Genomic DNA, 19,579 nt, shown 5'->3' with positions numbered 1-19,579 from the left:
CCTTCAAGTGAAATTTTGATGAATATTAGAAACCAGTGAACATTCACTTCCATTGTAGGACAATACTATGAAAGTTATTGGCTTCCAGCATTTTATTTCGAAATGTCATATTTTGTGTTCAACAGTAGAAAGAAACTCAAACCGGTCTGTGACAAGTGAAGGGTGAGAAAAGATAACAGAATTTTGGGTTTTGCGTGAACTGTCCCTTTAAAGAAACATGTAATGTTTTATAAACAAATTTCAGTAGGAACATGCGCAGATGTTTTGACAGAGCTTACTTAATGTTGACAATCATTCTATTATCCAATCAGATTAAGACCAAACTCCTATAAATAACCTCTATTTTCTCTTGACTTTCAGCATCCCTCCACCACCCCAACTCCACACCTTCAAACCCGCATTATAAGGTTAATCTAGACACTGCACACTGACCCTAATCTCTATCTCTCCCCTGACAAGCGGAATAACCAACTCTATCTTACACCAATTTGTAACTTTTTGATTTAGTGGCTAATTCATATTCATTTTTATGATCTCATTCGTACATTTTAGTATGATTTCCTCATCTCCCAATGACGGTTGGGTTTTGCGGTGGGGTTTGTTGCCACGTCATTGCACATTTTCGTACGAACCCGTATGAATTCATTAGCCACTAAACTGACAAAACGTCAAATAGTTACATTTCCTTATGAGATCAGGCTGAAATAACATGAGTTAGGGTGTCTTTTCAATCTCAGAGCCCTCTCCCTGGACAGCACACCAAATTAGCATATTTTATTCAATCAAATATCTGTAAGTGTGAAATAAAACAGAATGCAAGAATAAAATACTGCTAGTAAATGAAAACATTTATCAAATGAATATTGTCTTTCAACTGCCCTTAACTCGAACCATAAAAAATATCCATTAGGAACTATTAACACTTTCAATTAATTTATTGATATGATATGTTATTATATTGAACTTTACGATCTGTCATTTTGAGCAGAGATAAAAGAGAAGAAGGGGTTTGTCAAACAGTGGACTCAGGTCAATCGCAGCAAAAGTTGACATCTTACTACACAAATGACTTGGTTTTGTAACTCAGACCACAACTAAATTATCAAATATTAAAGATCAACAAATGTACTTTGCTGCAGCCCCACATGGTCTTCAGGGTGCAAATGAACAGTCAAATATGTTTTTAAAATGACTTCTTGATCTTACACTGAATGACCCTTTAAAAAACTGCTTATTCAGTACAAAAACATTTACAAATTAGTCCTTTGATACAAGTTGAACATGCCAAGAAAACATTTTTTTTACACTCAGTATTTTAAGTTTATTTAAATATAGTTGCAAAATCCAAGCACTATTACACTGAATGACAATTTTGTCGTATTTCACCAAATATTTTGGCCTTTTTTTAACAATAATTATTTAAAATTTCATTTAATTAATTTGGACACCAAAATAGGTCACGGTGGCGCAGTGGGTAGCACGATCGCCTCACAGCAAGAAGGTCGCTGGTTTGACCTGGGTCAGTTGGCATTTCTGTGTGAAGTTAACATGCTCTCCCCGTGATCACGTGGGTTTCCTCTGGATGCTCTCGTTTCCCCCACAAGTCCAAAGATATGTGTGGTAAAGGTGAATTGGGTAAGCTAAATTGTCCATAGTGTATGTGTGTGAATGAGAGTGTATAGATCTTTCCCAGTGATGTTTTGCAGCTGGAAAGGCATCTGCTGTGTAAAACATATGCTGGATACGTTGGTGGTTCATTCCGCTGTGGCCACCCCTGATTACTATGCTGAAAAGAAAATGAATGAATGAATATGTTTTTAACTTTTATGTTTATAATTTATATGTCGCTTGCTGATTTCTCTTTCTTACCGATCAATCCTTGATCCATTTGTTCAATTCAAAGTTGGCACAAGCAACAGTGGCAAAAAATTCTTCCCAAAAAAACTGAAAGCTGTCTGTGAAACCAGATATGTCACTAAACTTGAATAAATTGTTTTAACTCTCTTTCTTCTGTTCTGTCTGGAAAGCATCTAAGTAACTGACAGAAAGAAAGTGCATCAAAGCAAAGTCTTCTGACTGGCTAAACTAAGAGTCTGACTGAACCTGTCACATTTATTTTCACTGTTTAGTTATTTTAAGATATTTAAGGACACCTAATTTAGGGATATGTGTCAGACAAAGAGATATTTGAGTAGCATTTAAAAACAAATCTGACAAATATGTTTGGAATTTTGTCTTTAACAAAATCTTTTAGATATCAGATTTCTTTAATGTGTCTATTTATGTGACAGCACATGGGCTGGAAACCATCAAGCTAAAATGTGAAAAGTCATTTTTAGAATAATTATTGGTATTTGTCAACCAAAAATAAAAATATAAGGGTTAGCAGACTGTAAACAGTAACTTTTAACAGTTCATCTCATATCAAATCTTCAAACTTGCTTACTTTAACCCATTCAATGCGTACCAATTTTTAAAATGTTATGCATTTGTCCTTAGAGGACACAACTCTTTAAAGTATAGTTTGTTTACATAATTAATAAAACAAAACATAATGTGACAAAAATAAAATCTGTTATTTTCCGTAAGCAGATAAAAACTGGGATAATCACAGTCTTTGCTAAGTGATTGAAAACAACAATTTGTTTGCTTTTTATATATTATATTTTCATTTGTAGTGTCATCAAAAAAATCTAACAATCACACATCTGCAGGTGTGTAGTAATTTCTAAATTTCCCAATATATACATACAAAACAAACTCTGATTTCCATACCAACTCATAAAAAACTGGGAAAAGTCCATTGGTCAAACCTGTGAAAACAGTGCTAAAATAATAATGAAAAAGCTTTGTTTAAAAACAAACTAAATGTATTTTCAACAAAATAAAAGCCTATGATCAAACAATGGATCGTGTTTTGTTGTTGCTTAAATTGCAGTTTATTAATTTCATTTGACTAAAATGAAAAAGGGGCGGTGTGGTGGCGCAGTAGGTAGTGCTGTCGCCTCATAGCAAACAAGGTCGCTGGTTCGAGCCTCAGCTGGTTGGGTTGACATTTTCTGTGTGGATGTTCGCATGTTCTCCTGTGTTGTCGTGGGTTCACTCTGGGTGCCCGGTTTTCACCCACAGTCCAAAAACATGCACTATAGGTGATTGGGTAAGTTAAATTGTCCATCTCAGTTGTATGTGTTGTGAATGGGTTGGTATTGGCATCCGGAAGGGCATGGGTGTGGACGGGCATCCGCTGTGTAAAACATGTGTTGGATAAGTTGGTGGTTCATTCCACTTTGGCGACCCCTTATAAATAAGGGACTAAGCTGAATGAAAATAAATGAATAATGTGCAAAATAAATGTGCAAAATAAAATACATGTCATGGATTGGTCAGGCTCTCACGACCCCCACTCACGAAGATCACCATCACCTGACTTCTAATGAGCACACAGCTGCATCACATTCACGAGCACCAGATAAAAGCACAGCACTCCAGTCGCTCATTGTCCGGGCTCGTCTCGACGAAAGCGGACAACTGAGCGACCACTCAGCGTAGTCATCCTCAGCTAAAACAAACGATTTACTTACCTGTTCTCTTTGTATTCCTCCTAGTCTTCCTGGTCCTCCCGAATCGTCCTGTCTTCCAGTCCTTCCAAGTCTGTGTCATCCTCTGTCAGCTGTATCTGGTGTGTGCTGTCCATCCTCGTGTATTCCTGTTACCCAGCCACGGAGGAAAAGACCCCAACATCATTCCTGATCCTCCTGGCTATCCTTCATGTGCTCCTTGTTGTCATTTAATAAACACCCTAACGTTTCCTTACCTCTGTCTCCTGTCCGCTTCATAACAGAAGCCCGGACCAATAACGACGACAACATGAGCACCCCCGATCACCTTCAAGAGCTGGTGGACCAGTTGAAGCGGATTCTACAGCCACCAGCTCCACTTTCCAACGCACCACCAGCACCGAGCACTTCCGCCTCCACAGTTTCTTCTTCGGCCCTTCCTTCCAGTCCCATGGCCCGACCAGCGCCCTACTCAGGCGGAGCGGGGGAGTGCAATGGTTTTCTGTTACAATGTTCCCTCATATTCGAAATGCAACCTTCTCTATATCCCACAGATAAGTCGAAGATCGCCTACATCGTATCTCTACTCTCTGGACCTGCACTTAAATGGGCTGAGACGATCTGGAACCAAGCCGGGCCGGTCATGAATTCCATCACTACCTTCACGGAGTATTTCAAAGAGGTGTTTGGACGTTCTGATGGGGAAGTAGCCGCTGGAGAGCAGCTGTATCATCTAAAGCAAGGTACTCTATCTACACAGGAATATGCTCTCCGGTTTCGCACTCTAGCAGCTGCAAGTGGATGGAATGAGAGATCGTTGTTGACCACGTACCGGCTCGGCTTGGAACCCACTCTCCGAATCCAACTGGCCACATTAGATGATACAATGGGTCTGGAGAGATTCATCCAACATTCTCTCCGATGTTCCGATCGTCTCCGTTCCTATCAACAGGACACCATCACCCCCTCGTCTGCACTCCTCCAATCGCCTGAGTCAACAGCCTCTCCAGAACCAGAACCCATGATAATAGAGTCTGGAAGACTGACATCAGCGGAACGACAGAGGAGGCTGACCCGGGGTCTGTGTCTATACTGCGGTGTCAGTGGACACACCCGTATGGAGTGTCCCCTTCGTCCCATTCGGACTTCAGTGAGTGTATTCAGTACGAATATTGAACAATGTAAACCACTTACTACCACCGTACAAATAACTACTGCCTCTATTTCTCTCCTTGTCACAGCCCTCATCGACTCCGGGTCAGCAGGGAACTTCATCTCCCAATCCCTCTGTCGTCAACTCCACCTCCGTACTGAGGCGTCCTCGCATATATACCAGATACAACCGATAACCCAGTGCACTCGATCTTCGACCCGTATCCATCGACAATGCGAAGACATCCTTCTTCAAGTGGGGTTGTTACATCAAGAGAGGATTCAATTTCTGGTTCTGGAGGGTGCAAATATGGACATCATTCTAGGGCGCCCGTGGCTGGTGAAGCACGATCCCATCATCTCTTGGGGCACAGGAGAGATAAAGAAATGGGGATCTGGATGTACACCTGCCTGTTTTCCAAATCTCCCTCTTCAAGGTCGGAACCCCATTTCTTTGTTTGCAACATCGGTCGAGAGCCCTCCTGAGAAGCAGTCTATCCACATTCCTAAGGAGTACAGCTCCTTTCATGATGTCTTCTGCCCCAAGAGAGCTTCCCAGCTACCGCCGCATCGGCCATGGGACTGCGCGATCGACCTAGTTCCAGATGCCCAGTTGCCAAGAGGTAGGATCTACCCGCTCTCGCTTCCAGAGAATCAGGCAATGGAAGATTACATAAGGGAGGCTCTGAGTCAGGGGTACATACGTCACTCAAAATCACCAGCCGCCTCAAGCTTCTTCTTTGTGGCCAAGAAGGACGGAGGGCTGCGTCCATGCATCGACTACAGGGTCCTAAATAACGGTACAGTAAAATACCGATATCCCCTTCCTCTGGTACCAGCCGCTTTGGAACAGCTCCGAGAAGCTAAAGTCTTCACTAAATTGGACCTCCGCAGCGCGTATAATCTGATAAGAATACGTGAGGGGGACCAATGGAAGACAGCATTCGTGACCCCTACTGGCCACTATGAATATGAGGTCATGCCTTACGGTCTGGTCAACGCCCCCTCCGTATTCCAAAACTTCATTCATGAAGTCCTCCGGGAGTTTCTTCACCACTGTGTAATAGTGTACATAGATGACATCCTCATTTACTCCCGGAGTGAGGCCGAACATCGCCAACACGTTGCGGAGGTCCTACACACATTGAGAGAACATCACCTCTACCTCAAAGCGGAGAAATGCTCATTCCACCAGAAGTCGATTCATTTCTTGGGATACATCATTGACCAAACCGGTATACGTATGGATGGGAAGAAAATTGAGGCTGTTCTATCCTGGTCAGAACCCACTTCCATTAAGGAGCTCCAGAGGTTTCTTGGGTTTGCTAACTTTTATAGACGGTTTATCAAGGACTACAGCAGGATTACATCACCTCTCACTAATCTCCTCAAGGGCAAACCCAAAGGACTGGAGTGGACCAAAGAAGCAGCCGCAGCCTTCCGCCTTCTTAAGAAGGAGTTCACAAGGGCCCCACTCCTGACTCATCCTGACCCAAATCTTCCTTTCGTGGTGGAAGTGGACGCATCCACCACCGGCGTCGGGGCAGTATTATCTCAACATCATGATACACCGCCCCGACTGCATCCCTGTGCCTATTTCTCTCGGAAGTTGAGCCCGGCGGAGCAGAATTACAGCATAGGAGACAGGGAGCTTCTAGCAATCAAGCTAGCCTTGGAGGAGTGGCGTCACTGGTTGGAGGGAGCCAAACATCCGTTCCAGGTGATCACAGATCACAAAAACCTCCAATACATCAAAGAGGCCAAGAGACTATGTCCACGTCAAGCCAGATGGTCACTTTTCTTCTCACGTTTTGATTTCTCCATTTCCTATCGTCCAGGACCCAAGAATCTAAGAGCAGACGCTCTCTCTCGTTTACACGAGCATCACGATCATGAAGAACTCCCAACGAAGATTCTTCCCGAACACATCTCCATTTGTCCGATCACCTGGAACGCTCCTCCAGTCGTTGCCACTCCGGAAGCCCCTGCTCCGCCGGGATGCCCTCCTCATCGGCAGTTCATACCACCTGAACACCGGGTAGATCTGATCCACTCCTTACATACCTCGCTAGGCACTGGACATCCAGGGATCAACAATACTCTCTCGCTAGTATCCCAACGATTCTGGTGGCCAAACATGGCAAGGGATGTGAGGCAATATGTTCAGGGCTGTAAGGACTGTGCCCAATCCAAGAGCCCACGTCATCTACCCGCTGGAAAGCTCCATCCCTTGCCGATTCCGAACCGTCCCTGGTCACACCTAGGAGTGGACTTTATCACTGACCTCCCTTCGTCAGAAGGTAATACCTGTATTCTAGTCATAGTAGATAGATTCTCAAAGTTTGTCAAACTAATCCCTCTGAAAGGTCTTCCCACAGCCTTTGAAACTGCCGACAATATCTTTAATCAAGTCTTCAGGTCATTTGGTATTCCAGAAGATATTGTGTCGGACAGAGGTCCACAGTTCATCTCACGTCTATGGAAAGCCTTCTTCAAGCTCCTAGGTGTGGCCGTCAGCCTCTCTTCTGGATATCATCCCCAAACCAACGGGCAGACAGAGAGGAAGATTCAGGAGGTGGGACGGTTCCTGAGGACCTTCTGCAGTGGTCACCAGAACTCCTGGAGCCAGTATTTGGGCTGGGCAGAATATGCCCAAAATTCACTGCGGCAACCCTCCACCGGACTCACGCCATTCCAGTGCGTCCTGGGCTTCCAACCACCGCTCTTTCCCTGGGATGGCGAACCATCTGATGTCCCCGCAGTGGATCACTGGTTCCGGGAGAGCGAGAGAGTCTGGGACGAGGCTCATCAACATCTGCAGAGGGCAGTCCGTCGAAGCAAGGTAACCGCCGATAGGAGAAGGTCTGAAGAACCCAGATACACACCCGGACAAAAGGTGTGGCTATCCACCCGGGACATACGCATGCGACTGCCCTCTCGCAAGTTAAGTCCCCGATTTGTTGGTCCCTTCACCATCGTGGAACAGGTTAACCCCGTCACCTACAAACTACAATTACCCTCTCACTACCGTATTCACCCTACATTCCACGTATCACTCCTGAAACCCTATCACGATCCTGTTCTTCCCTCCACAGAGCCTGACCACGAAGAGGAACCCCCTCCTCCACTGCTCCTAGAAGAAGGAGCCGTCTACGCAGTGAAGGAGATCTTGCGTTCCCGACGTCGTGGTGGCCAGTTGGAGTACCTGGTGGACTGGGAAGGGTACGGCCCCGAAGAAAGGACATGGGTTCCCAGAGCTGATATTCTCGATCCTAGTCTCATGGTGGAGTTTCATGAGAGCCACCCTGAGTTCCCAGCGCCTAGAGGCAGAGGGAGACCACCACGGCGTCGGAGGTGTCGGCCCTCAGGAGCGGGCCCTGGGGAGGGGGGTACTGTCATGGATTGGTCAGGCTCTCACGACCCCCACTCACGAAGATCACCATCACCTGACTTCTAATGAGCACACAGCTGCATCACATTCACGAGCACCAGATAAAAGCACAGCACTCCAGTCGCTCATTGTCCGGGCTCGTCTCGACGAAAGCGGACAACTGAGCGACCACTCAGCGTAGTCATCCTCAGCTAAAACAAACGATTTACTTACCTGTTCTCTTTGTATTCCTCCTAGTCTTCCTGGTCCTCCCGAATCGTCCTGTCTTCCAGTCCTTCCAAGTCTGTGTCATCCTCTGTCAGCTGTATCTGGTGTGTGCTGTCCATCCTCGTGTATTCCTGTTACCCAGCCACGGAGGAAAAGACCCCAACATCATTCCTGATCCTCCTGGCTATCCTTCATGTGCTCCTTGTTGTCATTTAATAAACACCCTAACGTTTCCTTACCTCTGTCTCCTGTCCGCTTCATAACAATACATTTTTTTTCCATTACTAAGTAGTAAGCAGATAAAAAAATGGGATTATTACAGTCTTTGCTAAGTGATTGGAAGCAACAATTTGTTTGTTTGTTTGTTTGTTTGCTTATATATATATATATTATATTATATTATATTATATTATTAATTTTGAAGTGTCATCAAAAAAATAAAAACTTCTGTTCACACATCTGCAAGTGTGTCAATATGTGTGTAATTTCTCAGTATATACATACAAAACAAACAGTGATTTCCATATCAACACACCAGTTTTTAGCCCTTTGGTCAAACTTGAGAAAATGGTTCTAAAATAATAATAAAAAAAATAATAGATTTTTAAAACTAAATGTATTTTCAACAAAATAAAAGTCCATGATCAAACAATGGATCTTTTTTGTTGTTGTTTAAATTCCAATTTATTAATTTCATTCCACTAAAATAAAAAAAGACAAGAATATTTCTTTTTGTGTGACTTTTCTATTCTGTTAAAGGTAAAGTTCACCCAAAAATTAAAACTGTCATCATTTACACTTTAATAGTTTCAAACCATTATGAGTTTCTTTCATCTGTTAAACACAAGAGAGCTATTATAGAAAAATGTTAGAACCTTGTAACCATTGACATCAATAGAAGTTGTTTTTTTCAATGTGGATGGTTACAGGTTTTCAACGTTCAACGTTCAAAATATCTTCTTTTGAGTAACACTTTTTTTTGATTGAGTATTAGTAGACTGTCTTCTTAATATCTTTTGATACTGCTCTCTTAACAGACATTTAACTGACTATAAGAAACTTAGCAAGTACATGTCAACTTACACTAACCCTAACCCCAACCCTAACATTCTACTTATAATCTAATGAGAATTAGTTGGCATGTAGATGCAATGTAACTTAACTTCAACAAAAGGACCATCAAAATAAAGTGTGACCTTCTTTTGTGTTCAACAGTAGAAACAAACACATAAATGTTTGGTACCACTTGAGGGTGAGTAAACAGACCATTTTGAGGCATGTAAACAATAGCAATGGTCCTAATATATTTCCTGTTTTAGATTTTTAATTTCCATAGCTTCCAAGAATCCAGAAAGCTCCACATATTGATACATTTTTTAAGGACAGCTGTGTTAACATTAGTTTTGACTGAATGACCTCTTGTTACAGTTCTGAAATAGTTTGACGACAAGCAGGAACTGTTCATGGAACAATATCGCCATATTGAAATGGTCTATAGTGCGTACATAAAAATTTGTGGTGAACTATCCCTTAATGCTACAGGTTATAGCTATAAATCACACTGAAAGTATTTTACTCTACTTCCCGTCTGTTTCAACACGTTCCATAACCGAAGATGAGTATGAAACATGATAAATTGAGATCTCTATCTAGAATCTGAAATAAAACATACATAAAACTACCTCCAGACATCAGTCAGTTTGCAGTAATGGAAAACAGACGTGAAAAATGTGTCAGAAATATATTATTATCACCCGGTTGCCAAGGAGAGAACAGAGCGTGCGAGAAATTGAGTGCATGCGTCCTGAAACACCGGAGTCTTTCTGAGCTCACTAGTAAAAGCAGATGTTCACCTGAGACCCTGCCAAACTGTAGAACTAAGAAGTGCTGTATCAGGTTGAGCTGTGAAGACCCTCTGATTCCCCACACGGCCTACAGATCAGCAGACTGCAAGGAGGAGCTCTGCTATCAAGTGTTCTTGTTGTGATAATTGCTGAGGCTTTTATCATGATAGTGACATGAGCTGCAAAAAGAGTTGCTTTAACAGGTGTAACAACAAAAAGAACTCTAAATATGTTTTGTTATACTCTATTGCATATTATACATATATTATGTCAGCTTGATTCTGATTGACTGATTTAGTTTATACATACTGTATACATACTGTATGGTCTACAGTTCAGTTATTTTCATTGAATTTTAATATAATTGAGTGTGTTTGTCTGACCTGTTTATCTGGACAACTTTTCTGCTGTGGTCAGTTTGTTTGGTAGTTCACTTTGTATGGTGTTGTACTTGTGAAGCAAAACATCCAGGTTTGAGTCTGGTGAAGCACTGTTCCACAAAAGTGTTAAAAGAAATGTTAAATTGAAGTCCGCATGAACCGGAAGCTGCGACTGTTTTTTTTTGTATTGTTATGTAGTTTCTAGAGAAATGAATTATTAAATGAGAAAACTGTGGGCGTGGCTTGTTTTTTTCTATTGTGAGCTGATTGGATGTAATAAAATAGGCATTTCATTCATAAAGATTGGGGAAAGGGTTTCAGGAGAGTTATTACAGCTTAACAGACACCTCCTCTTCACCATTTCGGTTTGTTGTCATAGCGCTGTCAAAACTGACAGTTGGAGGGGCGTGGTCAAGTATGTTAACCACGCCCAGTACCTCAGACAGACGTAATCTGAGAATTTAACTGAAAACAAACAGGAAGTGCATTTTCAGATTTCAATTTTGGATTACAAGGGCAAACATGTTTTTTTCTTACTGATTATCACAGATGAATTAACAAAGAGCTAAATAAATCAAAATGGTTTGTTTTGATTATGTGCGTACTTTAAGGTACAACTTTGTGGTCGCATTTTGAAAACCATCCTGGTTGTACACGGTACTAATGTTTTCTAAAAATGTTGACAGTATAATGGATTTGTCATCTGAAATGTGCAATGAAACATACCTTGAGCCACATATTTTTAGTTTTGCAAAAAATGTAAACGCCATCCTCAAAGTACCCAGAGTAACATATTTTACCTTTCGCAAAAATTGTGAACAGCACCCTCTAGTGGATTTGCTATCTAAAATTTCCAAGGAAATGTACTCAAAGCAACATATTTTAAATTTCGCAAAAGTAAGACAGTGTACTCTAGTGGGTTTGTATTTAAATAATAATGAATTAAGTACAGCATTTTGAAGTGCCCATGATAACATCATGGATGTTCATTATTAACAATATGTTGTATTATTGAATATGCGATAGTTCCGACACTGTTCCTTTTTTACACCTTATTTACACAGTATAATTTTTTCAATCAGAATGTTTTTCTTTTTTAACATTATAATTATTAATATACATGTACCAAAAGCAAACTTTTCTCTTACATTCGCTTTGAAAACACTATTGGTTGCACTCGGAGTAACATATATTATGTTTTGTAAAAATGTAGACAGCGCCCTCTAATGGATTTGTCATCTGAAACAATCAGTGAAATGTAGCTGGGGCAACATATTTTAAGTTTTGCATAAATGTAAACGCCATCCTCAAAGTACCCAGAGTAACATATTTTACCTTTCACATAAAATGTGAACAGCACCCTCTAGTGAATTTGTAATCTCAAATTTGCAATGAAATGTACTCGGAGCAACATATTTTATGTTTCGCAAATGGAAGACAGTGCCCTCTAGTTGGTTTGTATTTAAATAATAATTAATCACAGTGTTCTGAAGTGCCAATGATGACATCATGCAAGTTCATTAGTAGCAATATATTGTATTATTGAATATGTGATAGTTCTGACACAGTTCCTCTTTATTTACGCAGTATCATTTTTAATACGATTTTTTTTTGTAATTAACATTGTAATTTTTAATATACACATACCTTCCACACACCGAAAGCAAGCAGCTGATAATGCAATCTTGCCTACACAGTTGTACTTTTGAGAAAAAGTCATGTTGTGTGATCATTATGTTTAACTAATCTCAATGACATTCATGGCTCAGGTGTGTTTGTGAATGAACAATGAGGATGATTCCAGACCACATTACATGGCCCTTGGCAAAGCATGAATAAAAGAGTATGTTTTAGACATGCATACATTAAAATAACAACATCTCATAAATAATAACACAATTAATTGCATAATTCAACATCATTGTAGGTTTTTGTAATATACTTTAAAACTATTTAAATGCTTTTGGTAATTTAACATAATTTCTAGTATGTTAATGCTTAATATTAATCAATGATATACAGATTAATTATTATTGGTAGTTTTTACAGTATTTATTCATTCATTTTCTATCAGCTTAGTCCCTGATTTATCAGAGGTTGCCACAGCAGAATGACCCACCAAATGACCAGCAAATGTTTTAAGCCGCACATGCCGTTCCGGCCGCAACCCAGCACTGGGAAAGTTTTTTACAGTAATATTGTAAAATATTACTGTAATTTAAAATAATGGATTTGTTTTATTAGCAGCTAGTAGTGTTAATTAGCATACCACGATTCTTCAAAAATCAGTGTAATAAGCCAATTGGGTAACACTTAATAACAGAATAACAGTACATGAATAATGATCTGGAAATATGTAGGTAGCCGTTATTCACACATGAGCTCTTGTGAATCATGTAGTAGTTAAAGTTAGTTCATGATTAGCACATGCCTTAACTCGTCATTTATTTGTAATAAATTAATTAATTCCAATTAATTCCAATTCTGTTCTTTGATATTTTTTTAGAAACATAAAAAACTGATAAATTAGAAATTTAAAATGATCTGCGCTTATTTAAAATAAAAATATTTATAACATAATAATTGTCTTAATTGCCAAAGTTAATCAATTTAAACTTAAATTGAACTTGCTGACTAAAAGTATTATTTAAAATTTAAACAACTATTAGTTAGTTTTCAAGTAAATGCATAATATGTTGATGAATGTTACAATACATCTACAATATTTTATTCCATACAGGTTTTATATACAAGTATACATACAAATACAGACACACACACACACACACACACACACACACACACACACACACACACACACACACACACACACACACACACACACACATATATATATATATATATATATATATATATATATACACAAGACGTGCATATGCATGCCTTGTGATGCAGCAGAAAATTACACCAGCATATTTTATGTCAGATTTACGCACAGTTCCTTGAACTTTAAAGAGCCCCTATTATGGGTTTTTGAAAATAACTTTCCATGCAGTGTGTAACACAGCTCTAAGTGAAGTGAAATATCCAGCTAAGACTTAAATCTGAAAGTGCACCATGTTTAAAACTATTGATTCATTTATAAAAGAGTTGACTCGTACTTTGAATGAATCGTGGTGGTAACGAGTCTTTAGCTGTGGTGTTGTGACATCGATACTCAAGCCCCGCCCATTTGTTGCACATGCAGACCTGGGAAAACCCCCCGGCCCTGCCCACAAACACTGTAGAAAGAAAAATAAGACAAACAATGTAGCAGATCCTGGTTGAATCAAGTCACATAGACGCAGTGCTCTGAAGAGTGATGGAAAGTTAGTGTTATTTTCCCTACCCAAAAATGAGGCTGTGAAGAGTCAGTGGTTGAAGTTTATATTTGCAAAAATACCTCAGCATTATAGCCCCAGCCTTGTGCTGTGTTCCCGTCATTTTTCTGACGAGTGCTTCAGCAATCTACATGCTTACAATGGGGCATTCGTCCACCATTTGTTAAAGGAAGGATCAGAAAAAATATTGATGTATGGGACTTTGTCAGAGCTTGACAGAAACTTTACAATACGCAGTTCATGGATCAGTTTATTCCTCCATTTCACAAAGTAACTTAAGTGCAATTTAAAATGGTTGCCTTCTTGTTTTTTCTAGCTCTGGTTAACTCTTTATTTTCTCATATCACGTCTATAACCACATTGAAAACACGACGCGTGCTGCTTTGTTTATGGATTTAAATACGTTTGTGAGCTCTGGCCTGCTCTGCTCTGCTATGGCCACCGACAGATGTTCCTACACACACATTGCTTTAATGCTCTCCTGCATTGGGATCACACATACACTCTGCACCTTGACTACTTCAACAATGTTGATGAGCCGTAGTGGGCATTTCTATCTTTCTCATGCTGAATGCAGTTGACCAATCGCATAGACTGGATCATCAGACCAATCAGCGCAGATTAGCATTGTGCTAAGGAGGGGTTTGGGAACAAATGAATCGCTGAACGAATCATATAGGAGTTGTTAAGGATAATTAGGTAAAAATAAATGCATATTATAAGACAACAAAAGTGTTTTTTGACCTTGCATTCATATCAGACCGTTGTTGGAGACCTCCAAAACCAAAATATGACCTTTTTAAATGCATAATAGAGGCTCTTTAAAATGGAACAAATGTAAAATACAGGCAGACCATCATCACTGACACTTTTCTCAGTATTCTTCAAAGTAATTCCAGTAACAGTTGACAACCAGAACATTTCCTATTGTAAGTCTAAACCACAAATAAGAATAGAAACTCCGGGTTGTGTGTGCTTCTATTGGTCTAATGTATTTCTTCCTCTTGAAAGCGTCTCTATTTCAGCCTCTTGAAGTTATGGTAAAGCAACCGAGATTCTCTTAGAGCCCTGAGGGTGATTTGTTGTTAAAGAAAAGCAGTCAGGAGCGTGTAAGACGGCATCAGTTCACTCCGAGCCTCCTGTCCTCTGCTGTGTGCTGGAAGAGCGGGTAATGGATCAGACCGGGGCCCTGGAGACCTCAGCCTGAATCAAACCGTTCAATACGTGCCAACACAGGCTCCTCTGCCTCCGAGCTGCAAACAGAGGAAAGAGCCATAGACAGACACCTGATTTAAAGCTTCAACTCTGCACATGTACGCTCACCCTCGGCTGTATTAGCATATAACACAGACATATTCTTTTAGTCAGAGAAGAAAAACTCGCCATCCCACTGGCCTGATTGATTGGCTGTGTTTGTGTGTAAGAGGTTGCTGTGCTAACATGGCTTTGTTCTTCAGCCACGGAGCGTTCGTATCCGTCACTGTCCCGTTACGACCGCCTGCAAATTAGTCTCTGTCTGCTTTTCTTTCCAGGATGCAAAATAAAGGAGTTACAAATGATGAAGTGCGGATGTACACAGAAGTGTGTTTGCCCTCTTTAGGACTAATTTAGGTCCTTGCTGAATTTGATTAGCACTAAGTAGATTGATAACTCGTAGGAATATCAGAGCAAGTTAGCTAATCTACTCACAAACGATGCGAAGCTACTTTGAAAACAGTCGATGAGATGCTGAGAATGGAGATTTTAGGTAGCATTACATCAGGGAGAGAAGATCACAGTCAACAAGTTAAAAATGCTATGACAAATATGGTAATCTGGGACAATGGGTAAAGGGGATAACCAAACTTCATAAGGTATGTTTATATGTTAAAATAACTGTATTCTGACAGATTTGTCTAGTAATTTACATTTTTCATTTAGCAGATGCTTTCATTTAAAGTAGCTTACTAATGAGGATAAAAGAAGCACTTCAAATCACCAGAGAGCAGCAATATATAGATGCAATGTTCCAAGTTATTTTAGCAGTTTACATATTGATTCTCATTTTGGCTTAGTCCCTTTATTAATCAGGGGTTGCCATAGTGAAATGAACCGCCAACTTATCCAGCATATGTTTTACGCAGCGGATGCCCCTCCAGCTGCAACCCAACACTGAGAAATACCCATACACTCTTGCATTCAATTAGCCAATATAGTTTACTCAATTCACCTGTACCGCATGCCTTTAGACTGTGGGGGAAACAGGAGCTCTATGAGGAAACCCATGCGAACACGGGAAGACACGCAAACTGCACACAGAAATGCGGGACTCGAACCAGCGACTCGAACCACGGAGGTGATCGTGCTACCCACTGCGCCACCATACACATATATATATACAGTGTACAGTGAGTGTGCTTAATGCAGTCTTAATGTGTGCTTAATGTGTATATATATATATATATATATATATATATATATATATATATATACACACATATATATATATATATATATATATACACACACACATATATATATACACACACACACACACATATATATATATATATATATATATATATATATATATATATATATATATATATATATATATATACACACACATATATATATATACACACACACACACACATATATATATATATATATATATATATATATATATATATATATATATATATATATATATATATATATATATACTCGACTGCATTAAGCACGTTCAAAATTGCACAATATTTTCCAGAAATATGGAGTGTTTATGCAAAAGTGTCTGGTGCATATGGAGACGAAAAGATTGTGCCTCCTACAAGCAGTTTGTCAAGCACACTTACCTGCATGTAATAACGTTTTTTTTTGCTTTGTATAGTTATAATAACTGTGAATTCCCACCCATGTAGAAGCGTATTTACATTATATGGGATGCATTATGTTTTACAATTATTTGTCCTGATATGTGCAGTTTGCAATTTAATATCTCAAGTAACAACAAAACAACTGAAATATTAATACTTACTACAATTGCTTTAAAGTAAAAAGAAAGAAAGGGTTGTTCTAAAAAGTATTGATGCATTGTCTATGTATATATGTTAACGCAATGGGACTGTTGTTTTGTTTTGATTGGCTGATGAACATGGATGTACTGTAATTTTCAGGGAAATGCACAACATTGCATGTTTGATGCAAAATGTAGTGTATTGTCATGGCTGTGTTTGTTATTGGGTCTTTGTCCTCCACATATGATCACCATTGCAATGCACTGACTCAGGCTCCAGATGATGTCACTGGACCAAGATGACAGCAGCCATTCATGGGTCATTTTCGCTTCTTTTATAACGCATAGAATGTCTTCTTTGGAAACCACAAAATTAAAGCATTACTAGATTTAGGGAGACTTTTTGCTACCACTCTAAAGGCTGCTAGTTGACTTGTTTCTTATAGTCCACATAGGGGATAATCAAAACATATTGTTACACAATTTATTGCTCAACCTTTTTGTTCCCTTTTGTGTTATTCTTTTTAAAACACTTAACATGCACCATCCATCTAGTAATATACACATTATTCTGTAAAACTGTCTTAGACAAATTATTTGAACTGCTAAAACTATTAAACTTTTCAAAGAAAAGCAGAAAGTAATGCCACAGTCACACTCAAGTTTGCATTTTCTCCACATGTTCGTGTGGGTTTCCTCCGGGTGCTCCGGTTTCCCCTACAAGTCCAAAAAAAGTGGTATAGGTAAATTGGGTAGGCTAAATTTTCCGTAGTGAATGTGGTGAATGGATGTTTCCCAGTGATGGGTTGAAGCTGGAAGGGCATCCGCTGCATAAAACATATACTTGATAAGTTGGCGGTTCATTCCACTGTGGTGACCCCAGATTAATAAAGGGACTAAGGAAATAAAGGGACCAAAAAGAAAATGAATGAATAAATGTATTATAGTGCAGTGTTTCTCAACCACGTTCTTGAAGGACCACCAGCTCTGTACATTTTCCATGTCTCGTCAACCAAACACACCTAATTCAGATAATCAGCTCATTAGCAGAGACTGAAAGACCTGTAATGGGTCGCACAGACAAAGGAGACATCCTTAACATGCAGCGTTGGTGGTCCTCCAGGAATGTGGTTGAGAAACACTGTCATAGAGAATTCCACTGAAGCTTTTAACTATCCTAAAGTTGAACTGGCTGTGTTTCTGTAGTTTTTCAAAGTTTTTAATTAATTAAAGTGCATTCATTTACATAATAAATATCTCAGAATATTCAAATGTTCTTTTCTTCTTTTAACCCCAAGTCAACATTACTTCTACTATGCTGAAATAGAATTGCATAAGTATTGCACAAACAAAACCCCAAAAGTGCAGAAGAGAAATCTTAGCTACGGGCTGTAAATGTAATTAGCCAAAAAAAGAGGACTTAACCCCATGACACTCACTAGTAACAGACTTGCTTTCTTGATGGATAAATATCCAAAATACAGTATAAAATGAAGCCACCACACTCTCGGAATCATCTAAAACAGTTTTGAACTTTCTGCATATTAAACGTGCCTGTGAATATGGATATTATTATCTGTTAGGAGACCAGGTCACCTCCAGAAGACCACTTTAAAAGTGGATAGAGCTGCTGACATTTATCAAAAGGGCAGGAGCGTTTCATACCATTAGGGCCTCTGGCTGTGTCTTGAGAGATTCAGCTAAACCAATCTAGAAACCAAATGTCATAGTGGCGTTCTCAGTCTATTCAACCAGCTTTAGAATCAAAGTGGTGAATGTACTTTGCTCTATATTGATACTGGCTCCAAGTATGAAAGCGATGTGGATCTTTCCTCATGTTTCTACCTTCTTCATTTGCTCCGAGGATGTTCTCTGTCGGGCCTCAGCAGCTGTAATTCGGAAGATACATGTTCTACTCGTGACCTGCTTTGCTTTTTTCTCTGCGCGCGCCATTATTACTTGGAATCTTTAATTGCTGTAGACATTCATTCAGCAAGTAAGGGTATTTTGTTTCCCATTAAAGTACTTGCTGTCTTGGTCCTTGTGCAGCATGTGGATGGATTTAGTCTGGAGCAGGGCCTGGTTTCACTGTTGCATTTGTCACTGCAATCTACAAGGGTCAAAGCTCAATCTCTGCACACATACGTCACTGGATACACCACTGCAGATTTACTACATTGCTTTAGTAGACCTGAAGTGTATTAATTTTTTTTAAAGATGTGACTTATGGAGGTCTTTGGTGCATTTGGCCCAGTTTATCTTTATTTATATGCTTTATTTATGTTTTTGTTGAGCAAAGGCATTTTAAATAGGTTTATTATGGAAATTGTAAGCACTTTTATAATGTTACAACAGATTTCTATTTTAAACATTTGTTCTGTTAATCAAGGAATCTTTTAAAAACACTGTTGACATTGACATTTTAACTGATGGACAATAAATTTTTCTGTATTACAATGATTTTTGAAGGATCATGTGGCACTGAAGACTGAAATGATAATGCTGAAAATGCTTTGACAATTTAGGAGTAAATAGCATTTTTAAAAACTGTATTGAAATAGAAAACTTCTAAATTACAGTATTTCACAATTTTAACAGTCTTACTAATTCTTACTTAAATACTTTTTATTTTACTTTTAATTTACTTTTTAATCTTACCTAGATTATTTTAACCTTCCTGTCATGTTTAGGTCAAATCTGACCAATTTA

This window comes from Danio aesculapii, chromosome 13 (assembly GCF_903798145.1).
Source record: "Danio aesculapii chromosome 13, fDanAes4.1, whole genome shotgun sequence".
In the NCBI taxonomy this organism is placed as follows: Eukaryota; Metazoa; Chordata; class Actinopteri; order Cypriniformes; family Danionidae; genus Danio; species Danio aesculapii.
Note: the sequence above shows the minus strand (reverse complement) of the source record.